General features: G+C 39.2%; 1 protein-coding gene across 4 annotated transcripts in view; it reads left to right on the forward strand.

Moving 5' to 3' along the window:
• ADK (adenosine kinase) overlaps positions 1-17,201 on the forward strand; it is a 299,685-nt gene that overhangs the window by 232,885 nt on the left and 49,599 nt on the right. The window lies entirely within an intron of this gene.

Raw genomic sequence — 17,201 nt, forward strand, 5'->3', positions numbered from 1 at the left:
AATATAGACCCCTGAGAGACACCACTTGTCACTGTTCTCCATCTGGACATTGAGCCATTGACCACTACCCTCTGGATGTGACAATCCAACCAATTCCTCATCCACCAAACGGTCCACCCATCAAATCCATATCTCTCCAATTTAGAGAGAAGGATGTTGTGGGGGACTGTGTCTAAGGTCTTACAGAAGTCCAGATAGACGACATCCATTACTCTTCCCTTGTCCACTGATGTAGTCACTCCATCATAGAAGGCCACTAGGTTGGCCAGGCAGGACTTGCCCTTGGTGAAGCCATGCTGGCTGTCTCAAATCACCTCCCTGTCCTCCATGTGCCTTAGCATAGCTTCTAGGAGGATCTGTTCCCTGATCTTCCCAGGCACAGAGGTGAGGCTGACAGGTCGGTAGTTCCCAGGGTCCTCCTTTCTATCCTTTTTAAAAATGGGTGCAATGTTTCCCTTTTTCCACTCACCAGGGACTTCACCTGACTGCCATGACTTTTCAAATATGGAGAGTGGCTTGGCAACTTCATTAGCCAATTCCCTCAGGACTCTGGGATGCATCTCCTCAGGTCCCATAGACTTATGTATGTTCAGGTTCCTCAGGTGGTCACAAACCTGATCTTCTCTTACAGTGGGAGGGACTTTGCTGCCCCAGTCCCTGTCTTGTGGTCCATCCACTCAAGATGAGTGGGAAGAGGTTGCCGGTGAAGACTGAGGCAAAGAAGTTGTTGAGTACCTCGGCCTTCTCCTTGTCTGTTGTTACCAGTTTGCCAGTCTTGCTCATCGGGGGGGTACATTTTCTTTGACTTTCTCTTTCTGGTTAACATACCTGTAGAAGCCCTTCTTATTATTCTTTGTATCCCTTGCCAAGTGCAGCCTCAGCCACGCCTTGGACTTCCTGACCCATCCCTACGCAAGCGGGCAGTGTCCCTATACTCTTCCCAGGATACCTGTCCCTGCTTCCACTGCCTGTGCATTTCCTTCTTGCCCTTTAGTTTGACCAGCATGTCTTGACTCATCCATGCCAGTCTCTTGCCTTCCTTTCCTGATTTCTTACACCTGGGTATCGAGAGCTCTTGTGCTCTGTGGAAAGCATCCTTAAAGATCTGCCAGCTCTGTTCTGCTCCCTTGTCCCTGAGGGCAGTTTCCCAGGGGGTCCTATTGAGTAGAGCTGGAAGTTTGCTTTCTGAAAATTCAGGGCCTGGACTTTACTCTTTGCCTGACCCATGTCCCTCAGGACTGTGAACTTGACCAGTGCATGATCACTGCAGCCCACGCTGCCTCCAGTCTTGACATAGCCGATTAGCTCACTTGTACTGGTGACCAACAGGTCCAGTATTGCATCCCCTCTGGTAGGGCTGTCTATTACCTGGCTTAAGAAGTTATCCTCAGTGCACTCCAGGAATCTTCTGGATTGCCTATAGCTCACTGTGCTACTCTTCCAGCAGATGTTGGGGTGGTTGAAGTCCCACAGCAGGACGAGAACCTGCAAGCATGATGCTTGCTGTAGCTGGAGTAAGAAGGCTTTCTCAGTAGGGTCCCCTTGATCAGGCAGCCTGTAGTAGACATCAATGACAAGGTTCCATTTGTTGCCTTGGTCTCTGATTCTTGCCCATAAGCTTTCAACCTGCTCGTGGCTATTCTTCAGAGACAGCTCTTCACACTCCATCTATTTCTTGATGTAGAGGGCAACCGCCCCTCCTTCCTCGCCTGTCCCTTCTGAACAGCCTATAGCCATCGATAGCCACGCTCCAGTCATGGGATTCATCCCACCAAGTTTCAGTGATGGCAACCTTCTTCATTCAGGCCAGAAGCCTGTTCATACTTTGCTACTTACAGGCCAATAAATTACATCTCAAAAAGTTCCTTTCTTGATAAATCAATCTGCTCATGTATTTGCACTATATTATGTAAGAAGAGCCTTGTCATCTTACTGAAATAATAGGACATTGTGAGATACCAAGTATTTATGGCTAGATTTAACGATTTTAAAGGAAGCAAATTATTGCAGCTCCAGGGCAGCAGTAACTTATGTAGTGACAACTTATACATGTTTTATGTACCTATTTACTTCAATGTTCACTACAGAAGTATAGTTACCATAGCAATGACCATGTCACCAGATTTCTTTGCTAGTTCTGAAATACAAAATACCCACATGCCACCTGAACTGTGATTATTTTCTGCACAAGTACTGAAAGTAGAAGTTGAGAGTGTCGCACACTTCTCTAAACAAACAGTAACACATTGATTTACAGAACATTTTATGGTGAAAAGCAATTGGTGCAAGTGGATCTCAGGTCGCTAGCATCCCTAGTACTGTAAATCCTTTGCCACTAAGCTGAAAGAAAAGCTTCACTGGCTCCTATCAGGAGAGACTCCACTAGTATATACTTAACCTTTAGTCTTCTGTGAAATCTTGGTGCTTACACGCAATATTCCAGGAAAATAATGTGTGGTATTTGGGAAGACATTTTCTCTGATTTTAAGTGTGAACTGATAAACAAAGCCATCTTTTGGCTATTTACAGATTGTTAATGTCATATAAAATAGCATCACAGAAAATGGTGGGTATTTTCCATGCTGCTTCTACTACAGAAATCACAAATTTATGAAGAATTTAGGTAATGACCTTGTATACCTTGGGGTGCAGCTCACTGACACCAATAGAATTGAGAAGCCAAGTATTAGATTTCCCAAATCAGCATTAACCACTGGGGCAGTGGTGGGCTACCCCAATGTGACTTGTGACAGTGGGCAAATAAAAGGGGAAAACTCTTTTACCACAGATCTAGACAACTTCTTATAGCTGAGTTATGTTTTCTCACGTGTAGACGGTGTGACATACCCTGAATACCTTTGTGCATACAGATATTTGAAGAAAAGCAGTTCACAGGACCGTAGACTTAATCCACCATTTCAGTCATTCTCCTTTAATTCCTGTTATGCTGGAACAGGAATGGTTTGTTCCTGTTTAACTTACTTTGAAAATGTGTTTAATTAAAGAGGAGCAGGACACGTGAATTTTTGAACAAACATGTCAACACATAGAGCCAGCCATTAGCAATTCCATGTGAAGATGCGAAAGTAAAATTGACCCACATTCATATAGCGGTTGATCTTCTCTTCCTTGCATCATGCAGTGTCAGAATTCTTCCCACAAAGAAGGAATCACACTTTGCTGGGTAGGGAAGTGGACATGGTGCTGTTAGGTATTAAGTTTATCTGTATGAGTTGTAGGGAAGAGTTAGGAAATTACTTTAGCTGGAAAGTTTGATCCAACCTCCCTAAGTCCTTGAACCGGAGGTGGAAACTGAGTGGTTCAGATTCCAGCTTTATGTAGCAATGCCACTGTTTAGACTCTCTAAATCTGATCAGAGGCCCCAAAAGGAAAATGAGGTCTTAGAAAGAAGGAGACTTATTTTCACGGCTTCCATGTTGACTGCAAATTGTGTAAAAGGATCAAAAAAAGCCTCTTTCATTGTGTTATAATTAGTAATCATTACTAAGTAATTCTGACTACTTCAGTTTTTATTTGGATTCTCTCCTTTCTCCTATATTTCTTTCTCAGAAAAAAAACCTCAGTATTTTTATGTTTATCTAGGCAGCAAGTGGAATTTGTGAAAAATCCTTTAAGAGCAGAGGTGTACTCTTCAACCAAAGGCATTTGAACTGACCCTTGACATGTAACCTGCAAAACTAGATGATTCAATTTGCTGGTGCGAGTGCTGTGCTTCAGGAGTACCTTAAGCTGTGTGACTCTGTGTGAATGACCAGCTCAGGTGGTTCTGAGATCTCTGTGATGCTCCACTGCCTGATATAAACATGCCCAAAGACTTATATTGTCTCTGACCTTTGCACAGACATACAGCTACTAGTCCCTATATAATTTACCAGATGGCCTTCAACAGTGACCTATCCATGGTAAGGGTAAGCTCCAGCAAGTCAATGGAGTATGACCACCCAGCTTGACGCTGATGGGCAGGTATGGTGGGAAACTTTGTCCAGAAAGCCCCTCTCTCTGCAGCTGATCGGCTGTGTGATAGATTAGGTCACTCTGTCTGTGTCTCTCACTTTTACCATATACTGCTTTTGTAGTCAAGAGTGTGTTTGTTCCAGCTGTGATGTTAAAAAGTGTAACTCCATTTACACCTACAGTAATAGTCTGGTGAGAGCGTTTTTTATCATTACTGGCAAATACACTCAATACAGAAGCACATGCATCTTGTATATGGTTAAAGGTATAATGTACACTTACATTTGTTGGCACTGCAACAGACTTAGGAACATCTGCCTTGATTTCTGGATGAAGGCTGTCTTTCTCCTGCTAAAATCTGACATCCAATTCTTGTTCTGTAGCTACTCGAGTATTGTAGTTGTTCTCTGTCCTCTTGCTGGTGCAGCCACCCGGTCTGGGGTGGATTCCATGTGTGTGACACTCACACACATGCTGCTCTGCTGCCAGGAGCAGAGGACCTAACTTTTTGTCACATGAAAAGAAACTTGCTGGTACGGTACATTACTAAATGCTAGAGACTTATTTCATGAAATGGGAACACCGCAGGGGAATCTGGCAAGGAAGATGCGTTTATGTAACTGAATTGAGTGTTGCAACTGCCATCACTTAGTTCTCTTGGCTGCAGTGAGCGAGTTGTGAGAGAAAAACAATCCAAACAGAGATCTTCAGGCACCGAGGGCAGCTCTGATTACATACAAATAATTAATAAAAATGAAATGCAATATCATTAGAAAATACAAATACCATTCATTTTCTTACATGATCTTGTGTACCCAGCTCATTGATAGGAACAGAAACACCCAGACTTTTGCACTTTTATTTGATGTACATATTCTTTGGGTGTCTTCCGCACATTCTGATATCCCAGGGAGATTCATGACACAAGAGTAATTGCATATAATGTAAACAAGATCTGCATTAGTTGGCTCTTTTACTCAGAATCCCTTTCCAAGTCCAGATGTGTGATGTGTAAATGTTAGGAGAACAGAGTCCTTATGAAGTAGCTTTATCAAATGCAGCTAGTCTTCCAGCAAAACGGAGAAAATATAAATTAGAGCTCAAGACCTTGGTCAAATCTGGTGCATAAAATTTTATGGTTATATTTAATGTTCCATATGTGCTTTGGACAAGTGCCATGTTTGTAAAGAACTGCTTCAATATTATTTTAAAAAGTGACACTTTTAGCACAGTATCCTCTGCAAACTGTTCACTGCTCACCATGTAAGCCAGCCAGACTGCAAATAAACTGTTTTCATGGTCTAAACCTAAGATCAGAATGCCTTTTAGGGCATGGCAATTTTCAAAACATGGCATGGTGGATGTCATATGTGACTTTTCGAAGCATAATTCAGAAGAGCTGATTAACTTGACTGAAAGAGGAGAGTATATGATATAAAAACCTGACAAGAGACAAGGAATTAGGAAAGATGTATATATGTCTGCTAGTGCTGTATATCTGTTCTAGCTTGTTGTTTATAACATAATTAGATTTTACTATATTGTATGAGCACTACATTCCTCCTAGCTCTTTTAGGAAAAACAAACCTCAGACCAAGGAGATTCTACAATTTTGTACCACTTTTCAGAGGTCCTAGCCTATTTTTTCTTCATTTCCCTAAATCCCTAAATAGCTGTCTTTTAAAAAAGCTTCCAATGCAGCATCTGGTGTGCTGTTATTGCCACTACTTTTGCTCTGAAAGCATAGCACTACTGTTTTATAATGTTCCCATTCATTTGTTGTCTGGTATTTGGCCAAAAAATTTATTACTAATATAAGAGAAAGAAGTAAATTTTCAAGAACCCAAATTGGAATGCAGTCTGAACAAAAGAACAGCACTGCTTTGACCCTACTTTTCAAATTTTGCATAAAATGGAAGAGACACAGCGTCTTGGAAGAAATCACAGGAATTCTTTTTGTTGGAAAGTGTGAGGCAAACTAAATAGATTGAAATAACTTCTGTTATATTTAAACACAAATATAATGCTACAGGCAGAGAAAAAAAAAAGATTATTTACACTTCTAAGCACTCAGGAGGTGTGAGAAATCTGTAGTGAAGGGCTTGAGCAAGTACTTAGCTAAAAATAACCTGTCCAAAACTGAATTACTACTACTATTACTACCACTACTAATTTCAGCTTCAGAATAATTTGCAGTCTTACGTTTGTCATGTAATAAAATAAGAAATGTATCAGGTGAATTTCAGGTTCATTTGCAATATGCTAACATATAGTAAGCATATAGTAATGGTTAAAAAATATATAAATGTATATTAAAATATAATGTCAATCTGTTATCTCAGTAATTAAAAAATAGTTGTGAGACAAATCCTAAAATAAATGTGGCATTTTAAAGACACAGAAGTAGAGGTTAAAGTGGTAACTGTTCTGAAGTATAGCTGAGGATTAAAAAATGTTCTTTGAGTCTGGGAGTATGTGGAGAATGTGCATATGCTGGAATCAGAGATGGTAAGCTTTTTGTATGCTTACGTACAACATTTATAAAACATTGTGGCTTGAAAGCTATGATACATTTTAATGTTCCCTTAGAATGTACAACTGGTGCCACTAGGAGACTGTCCTTGCTTACCAGAGATTTAGAGAACTGCTCTTGTAAAAAGAGCACAGTTGAAACTCAAAGTTTTCTTTTATTCAGATGTAGACCAAATCTTTCATTTCTCTCCTGTGTGGACTGAGTCCAAATTTTACTTTTCAGCTTGGCTCTAGAAGTTATCTGTGTGAATTTATGAACTGAAGAACAATAGTACTTAGCAAATTGTACAACAACCTCAGTCATTACGCTGTAAGACAAATATATTTGCACTTTAATATTTTATAGCTAGTGAATGTATCAAATAATATTTTTTGAGAGAATAGATAATAATTCATTCCAACTATATTAACAAGGTAAAATTACTTCATGGTAACAAAAAGATACATCAGTACTATTTAACATGAATGGTGATGTAACCAGTAGATCTCAAACTATAGCTGCAGGTCTTCATAACGTTCAAGTGCTCAGAAAACTTGAAAGTGCCAATAAGTTGTGGTATTTTAGTGGCTGTGATTCCATTGCAGGCAGGGTTTTTTTCCCCCAATTAGAGGTCTAGTGAATAAAAATGCTTGTGAAAACCATTGATTTAACCAGGAACAGTTTGGAGAATGGGTGCATGTAGGAGAAGACTGAAATACAGAAGGTTTCAGAGAGAGAGATCACTTTTGTTTTGTCATAAGCTATATATGCATTTTGGAAAGTCGTGTGAGTATATGTGTACATAAAGTTGATTTAACAGGGAAGGCAAATGCCTGACAGACAAAACCACTATGGATTCAATTTCTTATCAGTATTACTGCTACATATCCAGTGCATCTTAGAGCAAATGATCACATTGGAAGAAAGGGGTTTGCCTACAGTTATCCGTGTAATAATGCATTGCTAAACTATGCACTTTGAACAAATAAGTTGTTGTCATAATTATGCTGTTATGTATTAGGTGAAAGATTACTGATCTTTGATGCAGGAATGTAATTTTCCATAATTAAATCATTTAATTTTGAATTTTTTTTCCATAGGAATTCATACATATTCATACATTGTTTTATATTCTTTTTTGCATCTTACTCTTTATCGTTTACCTTTTTTTTTATGAGAGTGTGGTGTTTTAAAAGTAGAAAGGAGTGCTGAGAAAGCTTATAGTTTGCTTTCTGTCATAGGAATTATGAACCCCACTTCTTGAAAAAATTTCACTTTCATGTTTGAAAGCATAGTAACAAAACCAACCAGTAGGATAGTCATGATCTTTTTACCTAAGCCAATTTTTAAGGGAAAAAGCAATTACAATGAAATGAGAGTCATTTGAATGCATGAAGCAATTGGTTATAAATAATTTGAATGTCTGCTGCCAAGCATATTATAAACCACGTGAAATAGGTGAAGTTCAGTGGTCAAAACATTAATGGACTTCCATGTTTTCTTCATCTTTGGTGTGCTGTACTGATGCTAGCAGTCCTTTGGCCAGCAGAACGTGGATAGAGAGGGTTTTTCCTAGTTTGAGAGTTACTGCTTATTTGTCAGAGCAGCTTGTTCTGATTGATTTGTAGTCCCTAACTATCCTCACCTGCTGCATGGCTGTAGTTAGCTGCTTGGTTTCTTTAGCTGTTTCTTTTCCATCCTAACAGGCATCTGACTTTTCTGCGTATATCAATAAGTCTTTGACAAAGTCTTTACCTGTCTGCCTAGCCCCAGCATGGATTTTATCCCATGCTTGAAGTCAGTAGCTACTATCTTAACACAAAGTATAATATCATATTTTGAAGACCTTGACAGACTGGAGAAATGGACCAACAGTAATCTCATGGAGTTCAACAAATGGAAATGGCAGGTCCTGTACCTGGGGAGGAATGCTGGTCCCAGGACAGGCTGGGGACCAGCTGTGTGGAAATTAGCTTTGCAAAAAAGGACCTCAGGATCCTGGTGGGCAAAAAATGGATTTGAGCCAGCAATGTACCCTCACAGCAAAGGCGGCCAACAGCATCCTGGACTGCATTAGGAAGAGCATTGCCAGCAGGTGGAGGGTGGTAATCCTTCCCCTCAACTCAGAAGTGGTGAGATGCATCTGGAGTTCTGGGTCCAGTTCTGGGCTCCCCAGCACAAGAAAGACTTGGACTTACAGGAGTGATACCAGCAAAGGGCCATAGAGATGACTGAGGGTTTGCAGCATCTGCCGTATGAGGAGAGGAGACAGAGAGCCTCAAGAAGAAGAGGCTTAGGGTGATCTTATCAATGCATATAAATACCTAATGAGATGTAGTAAATAAGATGGAGCCAGGCTCTTCACAGCATTGTCCAGTGACAGGACAAGAGGCAACAGGCACAAATTCAACTACAGGAAATTCCCACTTAAGCATAAGAAAAAACCTTTACTGTGAGGGTGGTCAAATGCTGGGACAGGTTTCCCAGAGAGGCTGTGGAGTCTCCATCCTTGGAGATACTCAAAACCCAACAGTTCTGGGCAACCTGCTCTAGCTGACCCTGCTTGAGGAGTGGGGTTGGACTAGATGATCTTCAGAGGCCCTTTCCAACCCAACCACTCTGTGATTTTTGTAATACCTCTTTAAACTATGTTGGAATTTGTGATCCCTCTGATTTCATTACTTTTCTTTCAGTCTCTTCTCTGTCTTAGCTCATCTCATGTTCAGGTTGGCTTCTCTTAGGAAAGGAAAAAGCATACCAAAAAACCACTCATCCTCAAACACTTACTGATCAGAAGCAGGTAAATTCTAATGTTTATAGATTTAAAAAAAATTGGTGCAAGCAACTTGTCCAACATACAAATAGTGCCTTCGTCACATCTGGAATTAGAGCTCATGTTCTTCAGTCAGGACCACAGTGACCTAACTGTGGTCAGATTGAAATTTTGTTTTTCCATGCAATGACCATGTTGTGAGAGAGAGCCACTAGTACAGACTGAGAATTGTGTTTTTCCTTCCATAAAGTAGCTGCAGTAGCTAAAACTGAAAATACAAGAAAAAATTTGTATCTTGAATATTCATATCTTGAACATAGATAAATGCATCATCGAATTAGCATTAAAGAGCACAACAAACTCCAATAAGAATCTTTAAGTCAACTGGGTTCAAACTTAATTGGAAGGGTAAAATGTGTAATATTGAGATCAGTTAAAAAGTTAGTGTTATTGCTGGAGGTTGCAGTGAGCAATTTTATTTTCTTGCTAGAGTTAACAAGCAGTGCAAGGCTAGCACATGAAGAGAGTTACGCGATGATTGCTCTTTACGGGGTTCCCAATACCATAGCCTTAGTTATAATTCTAAATGGCTGTGCATGACATCATACCAAACAAAGTATATAAAACAACTCAATTTCACTGCTAAAAATGTGTTAACCTTTTAGCTGGACTAGAGACAAGTCCTGCTGGATTCCAGCACTTTTAGCACAGCATCTGATTATTCTCTTCATCTGAAATTGCTAGATGAGAATATCTTGTCAGTGATTTCAGGCTAGTCTGAGTGGTTGCAATCATAGGCGGCCTTGTTGAAAATGATGCAATCTTTTATTTCTGTTTGTCATCCTTCAGCCAAAAAGTTAACACTAAGAGCATCCAATGAGAAGTATTAAAGACTTCCAAAGACCCCGCACATCTTTTATTTTTTTATATGTGTATAAAACTCTTCTAGCTATTAAATTAATTTTAAGATATTTGTTTTCATTTTTATTATGTTCTCCTGATTCAGTGATGATTAAGGAAGGGGTCTTTTTTTTCTTCTCCCTGTTTTCTGATCATGATGCATCTATTCTTAAGATAGAGACAGACACATTTGTATAGAGAAGTGGTGTAAGGAAGTATAGTTCACTAATTTGATGCTTATAATATGTGAGGAGAGAGACACATACAGAGTCATAGGTAGTTCAGTTCTTTAGGTAAGGATGTAAGGTAGAGATATAAGTAATAGTGCTTTATCCATCATAAAATTTCAAAATGGCTCAGAGGCATATCACTGCTGCAGCTGTTGCAGACCCTGTAACAGCATTAAGCTCTGACTCAGGGTGATTTTTTTCTGTAGAAGATTCTAGCAGGAACTATAGTTCTGGTAATAACCTGAATAGGAGAATAAATAACTTGAATATTAATGAATTGTACGTAATACAGACGCTCCAGGGTGAACCCAAGCAGGACAGGAAATACGTTTCTTTCTCAATTCTTTTCACACTAGGCTGCTTCAGACAAAACCCTCTGGTACTCTGCCAGAACCCCCTCTGAACATTACAACTTTAACCCCATATGGTATTTATACTTGTTCTGATTATTCACTTGAACTGATTATTATTATTTTATATTTTCACCTCCTGGGTGAAGGTAGCGTAGATATATTTACCAGTATTTTTAGTACTACTGGAGCAAGCTGAAAAAATATTTTAGGATATGATATGAACTCTTACTATCCTTTACAAAGAAAAGCAATTTTGGGGTCTGGCACTACTCATGGGAAACGTAAAGAGGGAAAAAAACACCTCAGTGTTCCTTTATGATAATCTGCCCATCCAATTGATGCCAGCTGTGCTTTCCTCAGTAATAACCAGCGAGGGGTAGATACTTGCTCACATACTGCTGATTCTCAGTGTTGATTCTCAAGCTGTGTGTGGGGTCTGTCCGTTCTGTGACCAGCTTTTATTGATCTTCTCTGAAACGTGAACAGGTGTACACTACTGACCAAATCAAAGATTAGTCTTCTGTGCTTGTCAAATGAAAATAATTTGGAAGCATTACATCCGTGTAACACATCCCCAAGTACAGCTCAAACTTCATCAGCTGCAGCAGAATTTCACCAGATAGATGTTTGTTTCAGAAAATATGCTGGGTGGTTCTTTTGACTCCTGTTTCTCAAGCTCTCATATGACCCATATTAAAGCAACTGTCTCTGGGGGAAATAAAGAAAAGGATAAAATTGCATTTGCCTCCTGAGCCCTGAATGCCTTTATAAATGTCCATTTTTTAATGAAGGCATATGAGCTTGTATTGCTTTTACAGAGTGCAATGTAGTAATAGTTGACCTTAAAGTAATGCCTGTCTAAATCAGACTACAATGACATAAAAGGCTGGATAGGACAATCTACAGTGTTTTGAGTAACTGTTGGTAACTATTTAGCGCTGAATTGAAGAGGAACATATGTATCTTACCACTAACCACAATAAATGTACTGTTGGCACTAAAGGTTAGTGATCCAGCTGGAACTATCTCCTATAGACTTTATATCCATTAATTTTAAATAACAGAATGATATTGGCCATTTGTTGAAATCATGTTTTCAAGTGATCATCAGATAGTCTTCAGCAGTATCTACATCTGATTCCTTAGGTAGGTCATGGTTATCATTACCACAGATTTGACATCACGCCTATGTGCATAGCATGAAAGCAATCTTAGTTCTTGCATGCTGTTAATTCAGCATGTTAAGAAGTGTGGATCTGTTATTGTAAGCGTGTATACATCTATTATTTTCTCACTTAAAATTGGGATGGGCAACAAAATCAGGTATAACTTAGTTTGGCTTTGTGTAGCATGCGCAGGAAAGAGTGGTATAAAGACAGGTCATATTACTGCACGTTTAAGGGCTGCATAAAATACCTGGAGTTGATATATCTGTGTTGTGAAGTTAGTGGGTGTACGTATGACATCTTTGTTATAATTCAAAGGCAGCAACTGAAAACCCATTGTCCTATCTGTGCCTTGAGCCACGTTTCCAGAGTCATATTTAGTGTAAACTGGCCTGGAGCTGGAAGAGTGGTAAACGTGGCATGGTACAGCTCACTAGCCCCGCTCCTTAAAAACTGGCTTAGCTCCTGCACTGTGACGAGTGTTTTATGAAGGAAATACCAAAAGGAGGGCACATGGTAATCTTGACAGTAATATTCTTCATGACTTACCTTGTGACAAAAAAAAGAGGGAGATTTTAACAAAAGATAACTTTTAAGGGCCTGTATTCAGAATTACTAGGCACAACAGATACTGCTGAAATCAGAGGTTCTCAGTACCTATGGAGTATAAAAAACTAAGGGTATAGCTCTCAAAGCAGAGGATTTTATAAGAAAGCTCTTTGTTAAGGACCAGGAAAGATGACAGAAGGGACAGGGAGATAGGAAGGACAAATGTGCCTACCTAAGGAAAGCTGAAGTACAAGTCTTTGTAATTATATTATAGTAAAACAGAAGACTTTGATGTCTCTAGTGCAGTGAGACAGATACTATATGAAATTTTGTTTTTCTTTTTCTTTTTTGTATTATTTTAGAAAGCTTTACAAGTATACTGTCCTTTAGGAAATCATGAATAAAAACGTCTATTTCAGAAATACAAATCTTTAGCACCTAGCTCTAAGAACAGAGATTGTCAATATAATACAACTTTGATTATTTGAGGCAGTCTTCTATGAATGAAGTTGTAGATATCAGTGTGCCTCGCTTGCATGAAAGTCTTCCCTGTATATCCATTTGCTTATTTTACTTTGTTGTCACCCTTTTCATTTAGATAACAGGATTTTAATGTTAGATAAAGTTTCTGCTTCTAACACTTTGTTGCAGCAAACAAGGCAAGCTGTAGAAAAGCAAGAGGGGATACAAAGAACACAAAGTTATACCAGGTTTAGAGACGAACTCATGAGTGGGATTGATAGTACTAAATGATTATACTGAAGAAAAAGAGAATTATCTGAGCAAGAAAATAGTGGCCTTTAATGTGTTCAAAGAAACAATGTAAATGGAAGAAAACTAACAATTCATAGTTCTTGGAGGACAGTCATACAACGGCAGTAGCCTGAAGCTGAGGAAGGGGAATGTTTAAGATTTATTTTTAGAAGATTTTAGCAGTTAAGAAAGTCTTGTAAGGTATAGTGGTGGAAGTACTATTCAAGTTATAATCAAACGTGGTTGGTACCAGTAAGAATGGTTCTATCAAATGCAAACACTAAGTGGTTGGTCCTCATAGTCATTTACTGTTTCTTATTGAGTGAGTCCATTCAAGTTTGCTTTTTTATTTCTTTTTGTCGTTATGCACTCAGATTTACTGCAAGGATCTTCCTCTGCAGTTATACATGCTGTATGTATGTGTGTGCGGGCTTAAGATTACACTGATTCATGGGCCAGGCTGGACCCACTAAGTCACAGATTTGTTATGCAGAGGAAGAGGGTGATATTCCTGAAAATGTGAATAGGGCTTGTTTTGGACTTATTTTGAGTAAGTCAGGAAGTTTTCAGTTATTGCAATAGGAACTCCCTCAAAATCTGCCAGTAATCCCCCAATTAAAAAAAGTTAATCAAATCCAATTCTGCCCTCCCCCCCTCCCCCCCCTCCCCGAAGGAAAAGTAGAGAATTGGAGAGAGCTGCACAGGGTAGTACTGTAATATGTGAGTTTAGGTTATTCTGTGAGATGTTTCCTCTACCAAGAAGGATGGCAGGGGAGGGATTAGCTTCAGTGTCCCTTGCGTTTGCTTTCTTGTGTAATTACGGGAAATGCATTCAGTGTGCAAGGGTATCATTGCTGTCCTGCTGTTTTATCATTTCTTTATGAGATAATGTTGATTTCAGCAATGAAATGCAAATTTAGTTTACAGTGCTCCTTTTCTCTGTATAAAGGTTAAAATGCATATTGTAGTTAATACTGTTGGTGGTGCTTTTGAAACAGTCTTTGTCAGCTAATTTCAGCAATACATGGTTTTAAATGCTGTTCAGTGCAACTGCCTGAGTTTTACGTTGGCCTACATGAATTAAATTTAACCCAACATGCGTGTTGTTACCATTTTGGCTATAATTTGATCAAGTCATCATAAAACCTTGGTACCAACAACAAAAAAATGTGGTTGTGTCGAGAATATTTAATACATAGTGTGCCTTCTGTGTGTTATGGCAAACCGAACATACAATTACTGAAGTTGAGCCATCTTAACTCTATAATCATAAAATTCTTCTAACACGGGGGGCTAACAAATACTCCTAGGAATGCAGATGCTAATGAATTCTGTGTTTGGAGGGTATGTTTCTGTTTACTTATAAACAAATAGTTCGTATTGCTGGTGATAAAAGGGCTCAGAATTTTAACAAGTCCTGTTACAATTAGCCCCGGTGTAAATTATAGACAGCTCCATTTACTAAATGCTGGGACTCCAACAGCAATAAAATACATGCAAGAATGGAAATAGTTTTCAGCTAACAAGCGCGTTCTAACATAACAGCAAGGCCAGTGCTAACGGAAGTTGTCTTTTTTATTGTTATCTCTTTAATTTATCTCGCTTTCCTGTGTAAACTGCTCACTATTGTGCAAAGAGAGGGTGTGTGTTAACTTCGGTGACATTGTGTTACTCCCATTAAGTAACGCTGTACACAGTTTTTCTCAGCGTGACTGTACTTAGGATTTTTTTTTCCCCAAACTGCATGAGCCAAATAATGTTTCACAACTAATAACAAATCCCATTTCTGCTTTAGGTGGTACGGCAATAAATTCACTGTCTCAGTTGGTAAAAAGATTATATAGCAAAAGGAGTGTGAGTTTTTAATATATTTAGTATGAAAGAGTAAAAAGGTGGGGGAGAGGGTTTTATGAAATGAGATGTTCTGTTGTAGACAATAATGGGAAATAGCTCTGGAAATGCTGAGCTGGAGTAATGAATGAATAATGTCTAAAGTTTATCAAAACTGAGAGAACTCCTGATGTGAAATGAAGCCTCCTAAGAAAATTCTGTTCTGTCGCTGTTTTGCTTTGCTGTTGTCGCCTGTCACGCATGAATGAAAATGCTGCATTCTCCAGGGAGCGGTAAAGCTTCTGTGTAGGTTGTTTATTTCCTTAATCCCTCCTTCTTCGTGATTTCCAATGTCAGATATAAAATGGAAAGCCTGTAAATATAGTGATTATCATACTGATTATCACCAGCATTAGGGAACGCCCTGGCTGGCCGTTGTAACCCTAGCAGTCTCCACATGTTACAGCCACTTAGATTTTAACCTGACTACTTTATTAGAGACGTGAAGCTCAGTATGAGGTGCCCTAGGGCTGCACAGATGGGGTCTGCTTGTTTCCTGTTCTCACTGTTATTGTGAATAGATACTAAAAGGTTCTCATCGCTTTTATCTGGTTAATTTACTTTGAACTGTCCCTGGCATTCAGGGCCTGCCTCACATTTCTCACCATTTTGCAAACACCAAACTGTAGTCTCCAAATGTGTGTTTGGAGCTTTATTATCTTTCTCACTGGAAGGGCCTTAATTCTTAAAGGGGTGTAATTCTGAGAGAGGCTGATTCGTAGGGGGCTATAGGCGCAGTCCTTACTGAAAGAAGCTGCTCAGGAGTTACTCTGAGGTTCAGTAGAGAGGAGAGAAGAAAATTAAGATTGCTGCTGTTCTTTGGCACGTTCAGACACCCTTAGATTAGAGGTCAACTGCAGGAAAATCTATGATTGTATGCTAGCTACCATTATTCATGTAGCCGGGCAGCAGACCAGGCTAAAAGATGATGCTCTAACAGGAAAATCTGAAGATGAGATACTTTTTAACAAATGTGCAATCATTTATCCTTTCTTGTGGAAGGGTCGGGTCTTTCAAACCACATGTGCTATGCATGGGTGCCCCAGTACAGAAAATTAAGATAAATTCTCTCAAAGTCTCCCACATAAGGAAATACTACTTAACTAGCATAGTTTTTATTTCACAGATGTAAGAATGTACCGGTGTCCAGTTTCCTGGCCAAACAATAGTTTAACACAGATGTTAATGTCCTGCTGCATTGGGACACTAAAGAAACCCCCTAGGACAGATCAGTGTAACTTCCGATTTCAATTGTATGACCAAAAACCTGAGGTTAAAGACGTAATTTGGCTACAGTACGTAATTTTTAGTCCATTTTCTTATTCTTTGCCCCCTTATGACTCCCTTTTTTTTCTTATTTTTGTTTTTTTCTGTGTCTCGGTCCCATTTGAGGCTTTCTTGATTGTGTTGCAGTTCATTGTAAGTGCATCACTTCAGAGTGGAAGCTTGCAGGCTCCTTTTTCATACGAGCATAGGCTTTGTTAATCACATGCTGGTTTAGGAAAACACTGCATGATATCTTTGAACCCTACACTCCTTCTTGACAGCCAGGCTAGCAAATGTCATTGACTGTGTGATGTACAAGAAGGAATTCAATTGTAAGTAAATTGTCAAAGTGGCTAACCTTGCCTGCACCCAATTGTCAGGACCATGATTCAGTTTTTCTGTCAACATCAGCTAAGGCTAACCCGGTCAGCCTTATGTTTCTGCAGTGAAGCAGCCTGAGGAGTTGTGCTTTTCAGCTTATCACATTTTATTAACCTCAACTTACTGTTGTTATAATCAATTGTACCCACTTCAAATTCTTATATTGCCCCCAAATTGGCAGATCATATAGGTCCACAAGTATGTATTTTCTGCAGCACTAAAAGCTGTTGTAGGGACACTGGACTTAAATGGTTTGGTACGGTAGTTATTTTTGTTTAGTTGGATCAACTCACCATTTTGGCTCAAGACTTATCCCTCTATTAATATCACTTGGCAAAGATAATCTGGAAGAATGTGAGTAAAAACATAAAGACTTTGAGGGTTTTCTGCAATATTTGCAATGTTAAGGTAGAAAGTGAGTAAGGGAAAAAGCATTGCTATTGTCTTCCGTCT

This window comes from Mycteria americana, chromosome 6 (genome assembly GCF_035582795.1).
Source record: "Mycteria americana isolate JAX WOST 10 ecotype Jacksonville Zoo and Gardens chromosome 6, USCA_MyAme_1.0, whole genome shotgun sequence".
Lineage (NCBI taxonomy): Eukaryota > Metazoa > Chordata > Aves > Ciconiiformes > Ciconiidae > Mycteria > Mycteria americana.